The sequence below is a fragment of the Macrobrachium rosenbergii genome, chromosome 19 (assembly GCF_040412425.1).
Source record: "Macrobrachium rosenbergii isolate ZJJX-2024 chromosome 19, ASM4041242v1, whole genome shotgun sequence".
NCBI lineage: Eukaryota > Metazoa > Arthropoda > Malacostraca > Decapoda > Palaemonidae > Macrobrachium > Macrobrachium rosenbergii.
The window spans coordinates 28,529,157-28,546,656 of NC_089759.1; positions in this window are offsets into that span (position 1 = coordinate 28,529,157).

Here is a 17,500-nt window from a genome sequence, read left to right on the forward strand (position 1 = left end):
GTCTTCTTTCTCTGCATCTTTTCCCACTTCTATGTGGGGTCGATGTTTTTGACAGCTTTCCTCCACCTGGCTCGGTCAAACACACCGTCCTCTGACAATTGATTGTTTTTCAGATCTTCTTTAACTACATACATCCACCTTCTTTTCGGTCTTCCCCTTGCTCTCCCACCAGGCACCTCCGTCTGCATCACTCTCCTCCGCACATACGTCTCACCCCTTCTCATCACATGGCCACACCACTGCAGTCCTCTTTCCTGGGCCTTCTTTGATAGTTCTATGACATTAGTGGTTCCTCTTATTCTTTCATTTTTGATCCTGTCCATTTTTGTTGTTCCACACATCCACCTAAGCATTTTCATCTGTATCGCATCCAATTTCTTTTCTTGCACTCTCTTTACTGGCCATGTTTCTGCTCCATACATCAAAGCTGGTCTCACTACTGTCTTATACACTCTTCGTTTAGCCTTTATGTTGATTCTACGGTCGCACAGTTATCATTATCTCACTTTGAAATACTTGTGGGCGCAATTTTCGAAGAATGAAGTGGTTGTTTGTCTTACAATTACAGTGAACACAGCTTGATGTCCAATTAAGGTTTAAACCATCTTTTTTATAAAGAAAGTTATTTGCACAAATCATAACATAGCTCTTCAAATTTCCTCTACAGCGCAGATAACAGAAGTGTATAGCAGGACAAAACCAGCCAGTATGTCAAAATACATGTTACAACCTGGCATGGCTGTCTATGTTGGTAACGAGAATAGCATTATTTTTTATTAATGCAATTTTGAGGAGACATATATATATTCCTCTATGATTTTTTACACGTTTTATAAGAAATGAACTCGATTTGCCTATTTTACGTTAATCTAACCATCATTAAATTTCTGTAACCATTTAAAAATACTGTTGGAATAGCATGATCGTAGATAACATATTTCTGCACAGAATCGAGACTAGTATAGTAGATTGCGTCAACTGAACTAACATAAACTGAAGTGGAAACTTACTTGTATCTGATATTGGTAAAAAGAAAGTATTTTTACAGCCCTTGCTGGGTTTAATTTGCTCTAACATTGTCGCTGTGGTGGGGTGTAACTGAATTCCCTGGAACACCGAATGAATACTTTGAAAAAACGAAACCCAAGGTAATGCCATTAGGTGCTGGGTAAACTCTCATGTACATAGTATTTCCCCTTGAGGAATTAATTTTTGTCCCACTTTTTGTATACACTGAAGGTGATGAGACATACTGATAATATCTGACTGGTGGAATATTACTCAAAAAAAACTACCAGAAATTATAAAGAAACATTGGTGTTACCTTGGCTTGTTATCTATGCATCACCTACTCCGAGTTGCTAGTATTAAACACCATACGGTAAATGTAAAGTAGACGGCCGCACGAAGATATTGTTTATTAACATAATTTGTCGACCACACAGTATAGCAATGGGTGTACATAATACTTTGATCGCCGATTGGATAGTACTAAACACGGCGACCCAAGGAGCTTCTGCCTTGATTAGTACTAGCATCTCGGAGCAGGTGACGCGTAGATAACAAGCCAGAGTAGCACTGAAACTTTATTTGCTAATTTTTGGGTGATTGTCTGTTGACTAACGCCTCCAAATAACTCAGTAAAGGACTAGATTGCAAGAGTAATTGGCTATTGCAAATATCCGCCAAAAATAACATTGTTATCCATGTACGTTGCCTATTTTACGTTTTCTATTCTCCAATAGCACAGTTATCTAGATAAGCTGCCCCATATACGTTTTCTTCGCAAACAGCAATTTTCGTTAGTTTTGCTTTAATGACAGGTCAGTTGCTGTAAAATAATTCAGAAATGATAAATCGTGGATCAAAATTGTAATGAACTGTTTTTGGTAGATGGAAATCGTCTGAAACAAATCGCAAAAATCAAGCTTTCTCTTTTCCAGGTAAGACTGAAAACGACTGGACAGAAATAAAAACCTTTTATAAAGGTAGAATTAGAAAAAAAATCGTCATTTGTTCTCTTTCTTGCCTCGGGAACGGAAAAATGATAATGAAAATATGGATGTGTAATGGCTGTTAGTAAAATTGGTAACATATAAAATAAAAGCATATTTTATGAAATTATAATTTTGTTTTTTGTATTTTCATACCAAGCTCATTTTTTGCCATTAACTTAATTGAAGAACATTAGTGATTAATTCTTTCAAACTGTTAACTGGTTATGTTCAAGTAATTTATATTTTAATCAGCTCTGTAATATTACGTTTTTAGTTCATTGTACATTACATATCTTCCCTTTTGTTATAAAGGGAAACCTCGCCATTGAAGAGAACCATTAAAATGGTCAACAATATTTTCCTTCCCTTTTCATCTATGGAATTCCTTTCCTCTCATTATTGATCTTCCATTTTTATTCAGTTTTTACCCGGTTAAGCTATAAGTCTAGTTATTATACTGAAACCTTAATTTCCATCTTGCATTGTTGCTGTTTTCTGGATAACCTTGTCATATGATGGCATGAACGTCAATATTTCAGCATATAACCTAAAATATTTATTTTCTACGTTACTAAGCTTACTAAATGCCATTGCAACATTGCCCATCCATATTTTCATTATTTCATTTGCTCTTTTATCATCATGTTTCCTTCGTTAGGTCAGTTTTTAAACGTTTCAGTAACCTATCGTACTCAGGGCCTTCACATATCCCCATTTCAGTAATTTCTGAATCTCTTTTTTTCCAATATTCACCATTACAGGAATATGTAAGTACTTTCTCTCTCTCTCTCTCTCTCTCTCTCTCTCTCTCTCTCTCTCTCTCTCTCTCTCTCAATGAGATTGTTGTTTCTTCATCAGCTCATACAAATCAGACTAAATATATATGTTAAAGGGACATGACAAAAATATGAAATAAAAAAGACGAAAAATAAAAAATTAATAAAAAATAAAACGTACTCTAGAGTTGACGAAAGGTGTCACAACCTAGGGTATGGGAACATAAGTTGTACGGTCTCGAATCATCGTATAGCAAAATGCGTCTCCTGAAATGAAATTTTCCCACACGTAGGTCATTTGTACTCCGAGCAATTAACCAAGATTCAATTAACCTTCAAGGACACGAAGTGTCCCCAACTGTCTTTAAGGAAGAAGTAAATGAAAGTGCGTAACGGCTAAAAGTAACGTGAAGAAGTAAATGAAAGTGCTTAACTGATGATAGGGCCAAAAGTAACGTGTAAGGTTAAAAAACTTTAAATAGAATTGATTGGATGAGAAGTTAGACTTGTGGTGCAGTCGACTTGTAATAAACATCCTTTCAAATGTCTAATGCATGTTTATCAGGGAAGGACGTATCCCTCTTCTTAAGTAAGATTTGATGGCTTTATATATAATATATACATATATATATATATATATATATATATATATATATATATATATATATATATATATATATATATATATATATATATATATATATATATATATAAATTTCTCCTTCTTTTCTATTTTTAATTAGAAAGATGATGGTGATAGCAAACGAATTGCCAGAACTTTTCTAACCTTAAAATCATTAACACAGATTATATATATATATATATATATATATATATATATATATATATATATATATATATATATATATATATATATATATATATATATATATATATATATATACATACATATACACACACACATATATATACATATATATATATATATATATATATATATATGTATATATGTGTGTATATATATATATATATATATATATATATATATATATATATATATATATATATATATATATATATATATATATATATATATATATATATATATATATATATATATATATATATATATATATATATATATATATCAGTAGTCTGTGTTAATGATTTTAAGGTTAACAAAGTTCTGGCAATTCATTTACTATCACCATTATCATCTTTCTAATTCAAAAATAGAAGGAGTAGCGATCTGAAATTTATTCCAGAACGAAAACAAAAATGGAATATGAAAGTCATTCCTGCAACTATCAAATAAATGTCGAAATATCTTGCAGTTCTGAATATAGTTCGGATGTGACATCCGATGCAAAACATGACATGGAATGAGAGATCATTTGTAAATCATTTCCTTTTTTTTTTTCACGAGGACCTTTTGCTATTTTTCTAAATCCAATTTTTGGTTTACCATTTTTTGCTACAATACGAAACGTTGATTACTTTCAAGTATATATATTATTAACCGACAGTTTTTAGTTTGATACCTTCATTAACACGTTTCGTAACGGAACTAATTAGCTTGGGGAAAAAATAATGGCTATGAACTGATAGCTTTTAGTTCAGTACGTTCATTAACACATTGCGTTACAAAACTAATAAGCGTAAAGAAAATAGTTATTATATTGCTGCTCTGAGTTTGGTACCGTCATTGGAACATTTTGCAGTGTAAATTATTTCGGTGATTTAGAAAAAGAATCGTTCTCATATTTGCTATTTTACATAAGTTTACCTGTCTCAAAAAAGTTTGGTAATTTACGAAAAGAAGCATTCTAATATTTGCTATTTTAAATAGCATAAGTTCACCTATTTCCATATCCCTACAGAGAGAGAGAGAGAGAGAGAGAGAGAGAGAGAGAGAGAGAGAGAGAGAGAATTGCTCTCCCCTGTGAATATTGTGAGGACAGTAAATTGCTATTCCGTAGCGAAATAAATTCTTATTGCGTATTTGTAAGGATTATTTTCCACTCTCCCCCTGCAACGCAGTCTCTCCGGTTGACCCATGAGAGATTAATCTTTATTTTCATCCAGATATCTCTTTTCCATAGCCGCAATTCGTTTATAAAGTTTAACGTTGTCTTGACACAATGCGTAGAAATCTCGTTTTCTATTTTGGGGAATACTATTTTGTTTTATCCTGTAGGACTCGCTCTCGAAAGGACATTTTCAGGCTGTAAAATTACTCAAAGTGTAAACAATGAACTTGGTGGTTAAATAAAGGAATAAATTTACTGCAAATTGACGAATTTTAATTTGTGATGCCATAACAGTTCTAAATTATGTAGAACTTTTTTTCATGTAGTGGAATCAGTGTTTTGATTCATTCCTATTATGCTGGCAACGTTTATCAAGACGATTAGACATTATCGGAAGAATTCTCGTCTAAAGCTGCACGTTTCAACAATAAATTCAGTGTATTTATAATGTGCGACCTGCCTCAGCACCAGTTTCTGGTTGTAGTATTAACGTATATATTTGTTTCTCCTCACTGCTATATACTGTATATCAACACGCTGATTTCATATGTAATTCTGTAACTTGGGAACCAGTTTAGTTCTGCCCAGGTAGCCATTTCTCTCCTCAGAGGAACGCGTTTGTGATTTTGTTTCCTTGTTATATTAGGTTCCGCTCTGATTTTCGTTCAGCATTTCCAAGGTCTCGTGCTTTGAGGAATTGGTAGTTCAACTTTGAAAATAAACTGTGAAGAATTCGTTGTCCAGTTTTGAAAAATGTTATTTCCCTCAAATCGAAAACCTTTGCAAAACTGTTTTGCAAAGGTTTTTATTTCATTGTCCCTTGATCAACCCTTGATCAAATGTAGAAAAGTTTTTGGTAGTTAACGGTATTCATATGTTATTTCACTTCCAAATGGTACTTCAGTTAATTCATCGTGCATTTCACTCTTCGAAACCACATTGATTATTTTCAGCCGTAATACACCTAGGAATGTGTACTCATACCACGAAAATTATGGTAATTTAAGAGACTATCGAGAAGAAAAGTCCCGACCCCATAGACCTTACGTACCGTTCGGAAGATCTGACTAAGGTACTTTCATTCTAGGCACTTACATGTGGGCCTCTGGTAAGAGACGCTGGCCTCGGGCTGGACGATAGTAGTTCTAAAAAGGATTTAATCACTCGTTAATTATCATTGTTACGCAGAAATTAATATAATAACCACTGTGTGTTGTGAACATTACTTAACCAAAGAATTTCTCATTTGCGCAGTGTTAGTGATCTTTCTTAATCTCTTGTTTTCTTAATAGCTTGATGGTCCCCAAACTGTTATTGTCTGGAAATTACTACGAATGAATTGATTATGGCTTCCAGTGACAACGTGAAATTTCTCCGAGTCGTCTGGAAACCTTCCATGTGATAGGCCCCGGTGAGCTAATCATAAGGTCAAGTATTTGCACTGAGTTGTGCATTTATGGGAAAATGGAGATTTATTACTTCCGACTTTGTGATACATGCGGATTATAAGAACTGAAAATTGAAATCGCCCTCGATAAAAGTCATTAAGGAATTCATAATAAGGATCAACAAAAACGAGAGGAAACACAGTGCTATGCTGTACCAGATGACTAACACTCGATGGATTGGCTACGATATTTCAGTGACTAACTCGGCACCAAGTTAAGGACAGGAGTCGTGAAAATCCGAAACAACACGAAGCAGGAAGCGTGAAACATTAAGAAAAGGAAGTATTAGAAACCCCAAAAAGGAACTGTGCTGCACATTTCCTCTTCTAAAGTTTTTCTTTTACTGCAGAAGGTGTTTATTGTTCTATTAGTACTTGAATCCCTAGACGCCATCAAGATTTTCAAACCCTTACGCACCCTGGTAAGCATCGTACATGCGAAGGTAACTTCAGCTTGATCAAGACAAATGGTTTTTAGCAAGAGAGAGAGAGAGAGAGAGAGAGAGAGAGAGATAGAAATTATGAAATAAGTTATCAAAATCGTTTCAAAGGGAGATGACTAAATCAAAACAAAGTTATTCTGTATAAAAGATGGTGGCAGCTATAATCGAAGAACCATTGCCCCCAACTGTTGCTAAATCCAATTTTCATGCCACATTGCCTGCTTGTAATGCAAACTGTCACCATATTGACGCACCTATGCTAGAACAAGAGGAATCACATTGACCGACATCTTGGTTCGAAGAAAATAAGAAAGGTCAGAAGGTATTATTGATACGTTGTAACTGTAAAAACCACAATGCCCTCTTAATTTCTCGAATTCTTCATGCGTTTTGGAAACGCTTATCATTACAAAGCCAGAGTCCCAAGAAAATGAGGAAATTGTGACGTCTGTAGGAGGACTCGAACCCGCATCCGAAGTATCAGAAAGAGGGAATTGTGGTTATTACAATATCATACTTTTTTAAATACATCCCCTTTTTGCCATACACAGTATGTATAAATTTGCGCCCCGTAGGGGGTAGTGCTATCAGTGCACCTCACGTGATAGACTGTATGCATTACTTACGGGTCATTGAACTGTCCCTTCTGCTCCTAACTGCAACGTCTTCCATTCCTTTTACTGTACCTCCGTTCGTATTCTCTTTCTTCCATATGACTTTTCCACAATTGTTTCATAGTGCAACTGCGAGGTTTTCCACCTGTTACACCTTTCAAACCTTCTTACTGCTAATTTTCCTTCAGCGCTGAATGACCTCTTGGGTCCCAGCGCCTGGCCTTTGACCTAAATTCTACATTCTATTCTATTCTGCAAATTTGCGAAAGCTGGCAAACCCAAGAACCCAGTGTGACCCATTATTGGTTGAGCGGGGTCTATCAAATATTTGTTTTCCAGACGAGTTTCATCAATTCCATCCACCTCACTGGAAACCATACCCAATTCACATATTAAAAATTCAGTAGATCTTGCGGAAAAATTAATTAGGAATCCTATTGATTCAAACACCGGATTAATTAGTTCTGATGCGCGTTCACTTTTCACAAAGGTCCCAGTTGATGAGGTGTTTGTTTTTCTTACTGATGAAATAAAAAAAATGCCCATTGCCTCTCGTTAGAGCCTGAAAAATTGATAATTTGCATTAATAGGTGTAAGTGTTAATAACTGCATCACTTCTCCACAATCATTTATTTAGCCAAGTAATATAACTGCCGTCATCTTACTTATATAATTTTCGTGTTTTATTTGAAAGAAATACGTACCTGGGATTACCAGTGTAAGATTATGGTTTCGCTAATTAAGAAGAATTTTGTGTATTGTTCGTTTTCACAAAAAATAAATGAAGGATAATTTGCTCTGCCCAGAAATACTGTCATCGGCGAAAATCCGAAGGTTAGATGAAGATTTAATTGATCAGAATCTGTGTCGTGATATTTGCAGTGCATTTAACGAAAGGATATTTTGAACCGTCAAATATGAGATTGTCTGACAAATGACGTCATATAAACATCAGCGTAAGAGGATTCGTAATACCACTCAGGAATTCGTATTGTTTAGGAACCTTTTAGGCTGTATTAGTGGTTTAGGTTTCTTTTATTATATGGCCAAACGAATAGGTTGAACACACAAACACATCTCGTACAGATACACAAACGCACGGACACATATTTATGTGTTTGTATGTGTATAAGCATATGATCACCATACATTTTCTCTCCTTTGGAGGGGTGACGCCAGAGGGTTACAACCTTTTACTTACAACTGGGACTGCTGGGCGGTAGACAGGGAGATATCCAATTGATCGATCAGCTCTGTATTTCAATTATAAATGTTTCTCTTCCCCAACTTTCCTGCAGTTCTCCAAAGCCGACTTTCCCACATGGTACATATTTCACTAATTCGATCAAACTCCCACAATGGATTTCTTAAGAAATATTTAGATCTCACTTCCAACATCCGTGTCATCGATCTCGGGTCTAACGGCTAAACTAATACTTTCCCAATTTTCTAAGTCTCTTTGCTCGGTGGATAATGGTCATAAAATGTTCGTTCTTATGATGTCCATGAATACGATTATATTTTTCGTGAAGTACAAACTACACTCTTCGGTGGCGTTTCGTGGAACGGTGACAAAATTAAGGGAACATATTATATCTTCTCCAGTTTAACATTCTTATGCTGACTCCTTTTAACCTTGAACAAACAGAAAGAGGTTTTCGTTAATACACGGGAGTGGGATAAACAAAGGATTCATAATGCTTATTCTGTAGCAATTCATACATGAAAGATAATTTTCCGCTTCGGGTGTTTTATATACATACGTACATACATATATATATATATAATATATACATATATATATATATATATATATATATTGTATATATATTTATATATATATATATATATATATATATATATATATATATATATATATACATACACACACACATATTGCCGTTTTCCTCACTAGAGGCATTGACGTCAGTTGGTAAAAATTTCCTGTTCTCAATATCTTCAAGGATGAGATGGGCAGACCCATGCCATAATTTCTTAAACCCATCTAACGCCATGATCAATTCACAGTTTGGTTTACAGTGGGCAGCACGGCAGGTTTATGAACCATGAAACTTGGAAATGTGAGCCCACTTCTCTACTGCTCGAGTTAGTTGAACTAACCATTTGACGAGGTCTGTGGTAACATCCAATTTGGATTTTTAATCATTCGATGTTTAAATATTTTCGTATAAATTACCATGTACCTATAAGAAATCTGTATACTTGGAGGGATACTATAATTCATGACGCATACTCATACCTAAATGTATTCGCCTGGCGCGCTTTCTTTTTCTTTCTTTCTTATAAAATGAGGCGACAAATGCGGCTTTTCGAAATGGCGTTAAAGAAACGAAGCTCCTCCGTCGTTATTCTGAATTACTTTTTTTCTTTTCGTCACCCGGGAGTTCTTCCTCGCTCTCGCATTTCTGTAGGTTCACTGAAATATTTTTTCCGATTCTTTCTCATTTCATTTATTCATCCTGGGTTTTTCCTTTCTCCGGAAAACAATGCGACGCGTTCCGTGTTTGGGCCAAACTTCCTTCATTCTTTTTTTTTTTTTTGAGAGAGAGATTTTTTTTCGGGAATATTAGTCGATGTCCTTTTTTCAAAATAAAATCCGCCGAGAGGCTTTTTTTTTTTTTCCTTTTAATTAATTGTGCCCAATCTTTCAAACGTCGGAGCATTTTGTAATTGGCGAACACCGTCCTGAATAACATCGAAGAGAAGAGAAAAGACTCAAAAAAAAAAAAAAAACATTCAATGTTCACAGAGAACTAGGGAAGGAAAGGACGCAAGATAGGGAAAACAAATGCGCCGAGAAGTAACGGCAAATGGTCTATAAAATGGCCTTGCTTCCAAAATAAAAGTCAGAAAAATTGTTTCAGCGAATTTCCACGATTCCCTTCCACTTTGATCGAGTAATTATTCATGAATGGAATCTGTCTCGATTTTCCTTTCTGAAATTATAATTGGGGAGGCGTGTTCGATTTTTCTCCTCTCATATTTGTTTTCGATGTGATCGACTGAAATCCCGCAACAGATATTTTGGATTTTCGCCAAATACTCGCTTGGCTAGCGTGTAGCGTATGAGAGAGAGAGAGAGAGAGAGAGAGAGAGAGAGAGAGAGAGAGAGAGAGGATATTTTTCACTGCAACAAAGAAGTCGAGTGCGTACAGTCAGAGAGAAAGAGAGATTCCAGAACGTACCTGGGGGGTTGCTGATTATGGAAATTTGCCACCGCGCCAAAGAAGAGAGAGAGAGAGAGAGAGAGAGAGAGAGAGAGAGAGGGAGAGAGAGAGAGAGAGAGAAAAAGTGAAGTGTAGCTCGGCCGTGGAGCCATCTCTTATTCAAACACTACCGCGCGTACCGTAGTAGTTATTAGAGGCAGACGGAGAGCTCCGACTGAATAGGCCTGGATGTTCGGCATTCACAAATAACGTAGAGAACGACTATTTTCTAGTCCATAGGTGTAATTCCCCGTAAGGGAGTAGTGCTGTCATTGTGCTCACGCGTTGTACTGTAGGCATTACTTAAACGTTGCTTGCAGCTTCCCTTCTGGCCCTAGCTGCACCCACTTTTTAGCCCTTTACCTCACTTCCATTCCTACTACCTTTCCTCAGTCTTGCTCCCTGTAGGAGGGTGGCACCATCGGGTGCCATCAGTGTATCTCACGCGGTGCCCTGGAGGCATTACTTGAGGCTCTTTTACTGTACCTCCGTTCTTTTCCTCTTCCTTCCATTTTACTCTTTACCTTTTCCTAACAATTGTTTCAGAGTGCAGCTGCGAGGTTTTCCTCCCGTTACGCTTTCAGAACCTTTCGGCGCTGAGTGCCTCATATAGGTATCAGCGTTTGGCCTTTGGCCTAAATTATATCTTCCTTTCTTTTCTTCAGTCCTGTTTTCTAACCACTCTAATTCCCACTTTTCACTGTCTTAAGCGCCGAATGGCTGAAAGTGCCTCAGTGCTTTGCTTTATACCCCACTTTTCATAAATCAAATCAGTCATAGTTGTCACTGAATCCCATTCTAGTTATCTGGTGGGTTTACGTGAAATTGTATTCGACATCCCCCCCCCCCAACAAAGGTTGAATAGTTGGAGGGTTACAGTGAGTCAATGTAAGTCCCGAAATAGCAACAAGAGCTGAAAATCTAGTTCATGTCTGTTGTTGCGTTCATCATTCTCCATTAAATTGCTCGTGCAACACCTGACAGTTTATATACAAAAAGTAAGATATTTCAACTCAATGAATCCTGTTTCAGTTAGAAAGACTCTAATCCTTCCCAGTGACCATCGCTACCATTATCTTAAAGGACAACGAAATGCAGAGAGCAATTGTGTCCCAGGATGAGATAAATAATGATTATGAAAAGCTATGCACTTGAGGAATTACCTTTACCTCTACGATAAGGTCTTTCAGAAATTATATCTGCGCAAATGGAAACCTCCATGAATGATAATACAGGAATAGGCTCGAAAAGCAGGAAAAGGGTATGTGTCATTTTTCAAAATTAGACCCAATCAAAATGAAGGATACAGGATCTCTTCCAAGGGTTCCGGATGGATCCTTGGGCCCCAGTTTAACAGAGGGACATTCCTCTGTTGCCTACCAGAGACTTACAGGAATGCTCCACTTTTGGTCAGCAATGCAAAAAAAAAAAAAAAAACTACGAATTGTGCTGAAAAAAAAAAGTAAAAAATGGCCGAAGTTTCTTCGGCGCAATCAAATTTTCTGTACAGCTTATAACTCTCGGCCACGGCCCAAGAAACTCAGCCGCGGCCCACGAAACTTTCAGCCATGGTACGGTGGTGGCCTGTGTTGTTGGCACCGATAGCGTTGCCAGACGCACGATCATGGCTGACTTTAAATAAAAAACAAACTACTGAGGCGAGAATGCTGCAATGTGGTATGTTTGATGATTGGAGGGTGGATGATCAACATACCAATTTGCAGCCCTCTAGCCTCAGTAGTTTTTAAGATCTGAGGACGGACAGAAGAAGTGCGGACGGACAGACAAATAGCCATTTCAGTAGTTTTCTTCCACAGAAAACTAAAAATAAATGAACGACGTTATAACTGTACAGTTTATACCATCCATCATTCAAATTCATGGTGAGGATTATTACTTTTATAATAACAGATCCAAAATGTAATTTCTCTTGTTGTAGAAAACGAAAATTCATGAAGTTCGGCGCTCCTAATATACTTTTCCAAAACATTACGTTCATAGCCGCACATGCATGTGTGCTTTAATAAGATTCAATATCAACTTGCATTAATGTGTAATTCAGTTTTCACCTTCAATCATTACAGTTCCTTTCTGTTGTCTTTTTTTTCATTTCTATATCCGTATCTGCAGACAATTTTAGTATCTTCACGGTTTCTTGGCATATTTTCCACTTTCACTCTCAAAAGAAGCTGAATGACTTGATTGTTGCGACCCCAGATAACTTCCACTCAATCAGAAAATTAAATGTTCGTGGCCGCCAGGATGCATCTCAGTCTTGCATTGTTTGAGCTCCACTTTGGTCTTACTGCAACCTGATTTAGAATGTGCTTTTGGCGCATACGAGACGATTCCTTTAATCAGAGACCTAGTCTTGAGTTCTTTAGTTCTTTTTTTTTTTTCTTCTCTACAAAGAGTCGTAAATGTCTCTAGTCCATAGTTATTGTTTTGGCTTCAGTTCCGCTGAGTAGAGGAAGGAAATTCCCTTTATCTCTGGCAAAACGTTCGTGAATAGCATCTTTCTCTTGCTTTGGTTTATATATATATATATATATATATATATATATATATATATATATATATATATATATATATATATATATATATATATATATATATATATATATATATATATATGCATACACACTCATATATATATATATATATATATATATATATATATATATATATATATATATATATATATAACTAAAGCGGAAGAAACATGCTATTCAAGAATGCTTTGGCAGGTATAAAATGAAATTTTCTTCCTCTACTCATGGGACTGAACCCAAAACAATAACTACAGACTAAAGACTGTATATATATATATATATATATATATATATATATATATATATATATATATATATATATATATATATATATATATATATACATACATATATATATATATATATATATATATATATGTGTGTGTGTGTGTGTATATATCTTCTTCTTCTTCTTCTTCTTTTAACGTGCTTTTTTTCCCATTTTTTGTATGGGGTAAGCTCGATGCCTTCTTTGGAAGGACTTTTGATTTGGCTTTGGGGTAGACCGTAGTCTCGATCGGCTGCCCTGCCTGACATCGCTTAGACCCCGGTAGCGTATGTTACATGTATCATACCCGACCCAACGCCCTTTCTTCCCAGCAGCGAGAAGTTGTTGCGCGGGTAGGGCGAGAGTTCGAGACGTGTGAGATGTTTGTTATGTTTTTAGGTGTTGTAGTGGCTTTGTTTTGTGTGTGTATTTAGTCTGTAACACCCATTTGCTTTTTAAGCAAACCTATCCGTTGATTACATATATAATCCCGGGATGTCTACACGGATAGCAAAGTGTCCGCCTCTCTGATCAGTCGGCTGCGGATTTGAACCCGCGCCACAGACCTCTTCGAAGTCCGAAGCTGCTGCTGTAACCGACTGAGCCATCGAGGCTCTGTGTGTGTGTATATATGTATATATATATTTATATATGTTTATATACATATATATGTATATAATATGTGTGCGTATGCTTGTGTGTTTTAGAATGTGTGTGCGGATGTCCGGACAACTCAAGTCCATTACTGTTACTGAAGAAAACTCTTTGAATGTATTTTGTTTCACATTTTGCCTCAAAGATGTTCGTCATTTTCGTTCCAAGTTCTATCGTTTTGGATTCCAAATCTTCCAGTGGAAATTATATCAAAGAATATTCGGAATTTGATTTCTAGTGGATATGACAGTTAGCGCTAGAATTAGCATAAAAAGCTAAATATTACGTGATTTGTGTCCAGAATGGGCATATTTCTTTCGTAGTAAACATTCATCAGCTTCTGAGAAACGTCTGTGGGTGTGAGCTGAAATAAGTTTTGACCCTTCTTCTAGCTTAAAAATTTAGTGCTGACTTCATTTTCCAACAAAGTTGGGGTTTAAATTCCACCTTAGAAGGGATTTTCCTCATTTATCTCTCGTTTTGAATTCCAGTGAAGTTGGTATCAAAGATTATTAGGAAATCCAGAAATGAAGATGGCGACCGTTGAATACATAATAATATGGAAAAAATATATATATACTGTATATATATATATATATATATATATATATATATATATATATATATATGTATGTATATATATTATGAATATATATATATATATATATATATATATATATATATATATATTTTATTAATATATAATTTATGTGTATATATATATGTATATATATATCCTATCAAGATTTTGAATCAGTCTGTACTTCCTTTTCTCTTCTGGCGACCGTCTCTGGAATAAGAAAAAATCATTCGATATTCTTTCCATTTACTTATTCTTTTTAGTCGACGGACTGGTTCCCCACCTCTCGGCAGCGTCATCAGGACTGGACTACAAATTGACATACTTTGTTTTTATTACTGCATGCGAATACTTGAATTTTAAACATGACGTCATTCGCATACTGAATTTCTATTGGTTGGAGGGTCTCATTCTCTTGCTGGTGGTCTGGGCGGCAGTATAGGCATTCCTGGCGCTCCATAGGACGCGTCCTGTGCCACGGGACATCCGTGAGAATCCGAAGGGAGACGCGAGCAACATAACATCCCTGGACACGACTACCAACAACTAGGCAAATCAAGACTATCGGCCAGAGATGGGAATCAGGCCTTCGCTCACGCCCTTGGCTGCAAGCACTGGCGTAGGATGCATCATATGGAGCACCAGGAATGCTCATGCTGCCAGCCAGACCAACAGCAAGAGAATGAAACCCACTGGCCAACAGAAATTCAAGAGAATGAAACCCACTGGCCAACAGAAATTCATCACCCAATGATATCATGTTTGAAATTCAAATGTCCGCATGCAGTAATGAAAAAAAAGGAAATGGGAAGAATCTAGAATATTTTTCCTTGTTCCTGAGAAGCTTGCCGGAAGAGAAAATTAAGAAGTGCAGTCTGATTCAAAGTCTTGATGAGAAGATCATTGCGAACAATGCCATTGACTTAAATAGAAATTGCATAAGAGAGAAAATATGCCTAAATGGCATATATATATATATATATATATATATATATATATATATATATATATATATATATATATATATATATGTGTGTGTGTGTGTGTGTGTGTGTGTGTTTGTGTGTGTGCTTACATACATACATACGTACATAAATGTTCATGGCCACTAATCTGCAACTCAATATTTGGTTATTTGAGCCCTATAGTGATCTTACTTCAACCTCATTTTTGAAGTATGCTTTCTGATATATACAATTATATATATATATATATATATATATATATATATATATATATATATATATATATATATATATATATATGTTTATATATGTATGCTATATATGTTTTTTCAGGAAAGAATAAATGACTCCAAATTCACAATCGCGCCTGTAGAAAATGCTAAGTCAGCTTCCTTAGTATGTTGGTCACCATTCCTGCCCAACCTCAAAGGGAATTGCATTACAAATGCAAACTTTCCTGCACAGAATACAAATACGGACGCAGCTGCTACTGCTGTATTCTAGTGCAGCTACAAGGCCAAGCAGATGACGTTAATAGTGTAATTTGGTGTAGTGAGCAGCTTTTGTTAAAACTTTGTTCGTAAATGAAAATTTTTATTAAAAATCGCAGTCGAACGAAGACCGGAACCAGGTTTGCAAACGAGAAAAGGCCACTAGCACGAACTAAGAATCTTTCCTGTACGTGGAAATAGCTACTATAGCTATTTAGCAATTCAGCATTATTGTTTCTTAACATTCGCTTTCATATTGCTACACGGTTGGCAATTCAAAATGACTCTAGTGTGAAAAATTGTGCTGAATATAAAAAAGAGGATAATTATAACTCTCTCTCTCTCTCTCTCTCTCTCTCTCTCTCTCTCTCTCTCTCTCTCTCTCTCTCTCTCCCTCAGCACTGAATTGCCGCACATTAAACGTTGATATAAGCATTAGATCCCATTTGCCCGTAATTAACGCTTGATTTGCTTTTGGCTTAAATCCTCTCAGGGCACAGAGCAGGCGAGGTGTTAAAAGAGGATTTTCCGAAAACAAAGATTAATAGTTTTCGGGTGAAAGGTTACCATAGCTTACTGCTCGTTTTATCGCTTATTGCAGTGAAAAAGCTGGTGTGTACCCATACCGTCAAAAAGGGCGGTATTATAAGAGAGGGTTGGGGTAACGCGCGTACGTGTCGTATACTTGTATAGGGGCCAGTGCTGAAAGAGAAGCTCTCCCCAGGCTGGATGATGGTAAGTCTAAACATGGGGTCAGTTTCCCGTAGACTATCGTTTTGTATACACATTGCGTTCTGCGTAGTAGGATTGTAGTTTTCATAGACAGACGCCTGGAAAACTGTGTATAATTTAAAGGAAACATAGGGAGCAGAGTAAACATGTCACTAGAAATGACTCAGGGCTTCTGTCGGAAAAGACGACATGAAAAGCATCAGCTTGGGGTTGTTTAAGCGACTTTAACATCGGTGAATAATGTGATACGAGATGAGATTGTGGAATTCGAAAATAAAATCTGTAGTTTAAGCTTGGAATAGATAGATTACATGATATGATGGGATGAAGTTTTGTTGATTTAATTTCGTGAACATGCTATAATCATTTCCCAAACTGTTTTGAGATTAACATGAAAAAGTGTCTTAAACAAAGAATATCTTAGATGGAGAAAAATAGCGAATTCTCAAACATTATTACTCGAGAGTACCACATAATTGGAAAGACAATACTTACCATACTCATATAGGCTCTCAATGCCAGTGTTGCCAACAGCTATTGACATAAAGGTTGTAAAGTTCACTCATCCAAAAGCCAGACCCGCTTGAATATCCCAGTTAAATAGAGAAAAAGTAGAGAAAAACGCCCTTTTAGTTTTCTGTAAAAGAAAACTATTGTGCCGGCTTTGCCTGTCCGTCCTCCCTCAAATCTTAAAACGTATTGAGGCTAGAGGGCTGCAAATTGGCATGTTGATCATCCACCCTCCAGTCATCAAACATACCAG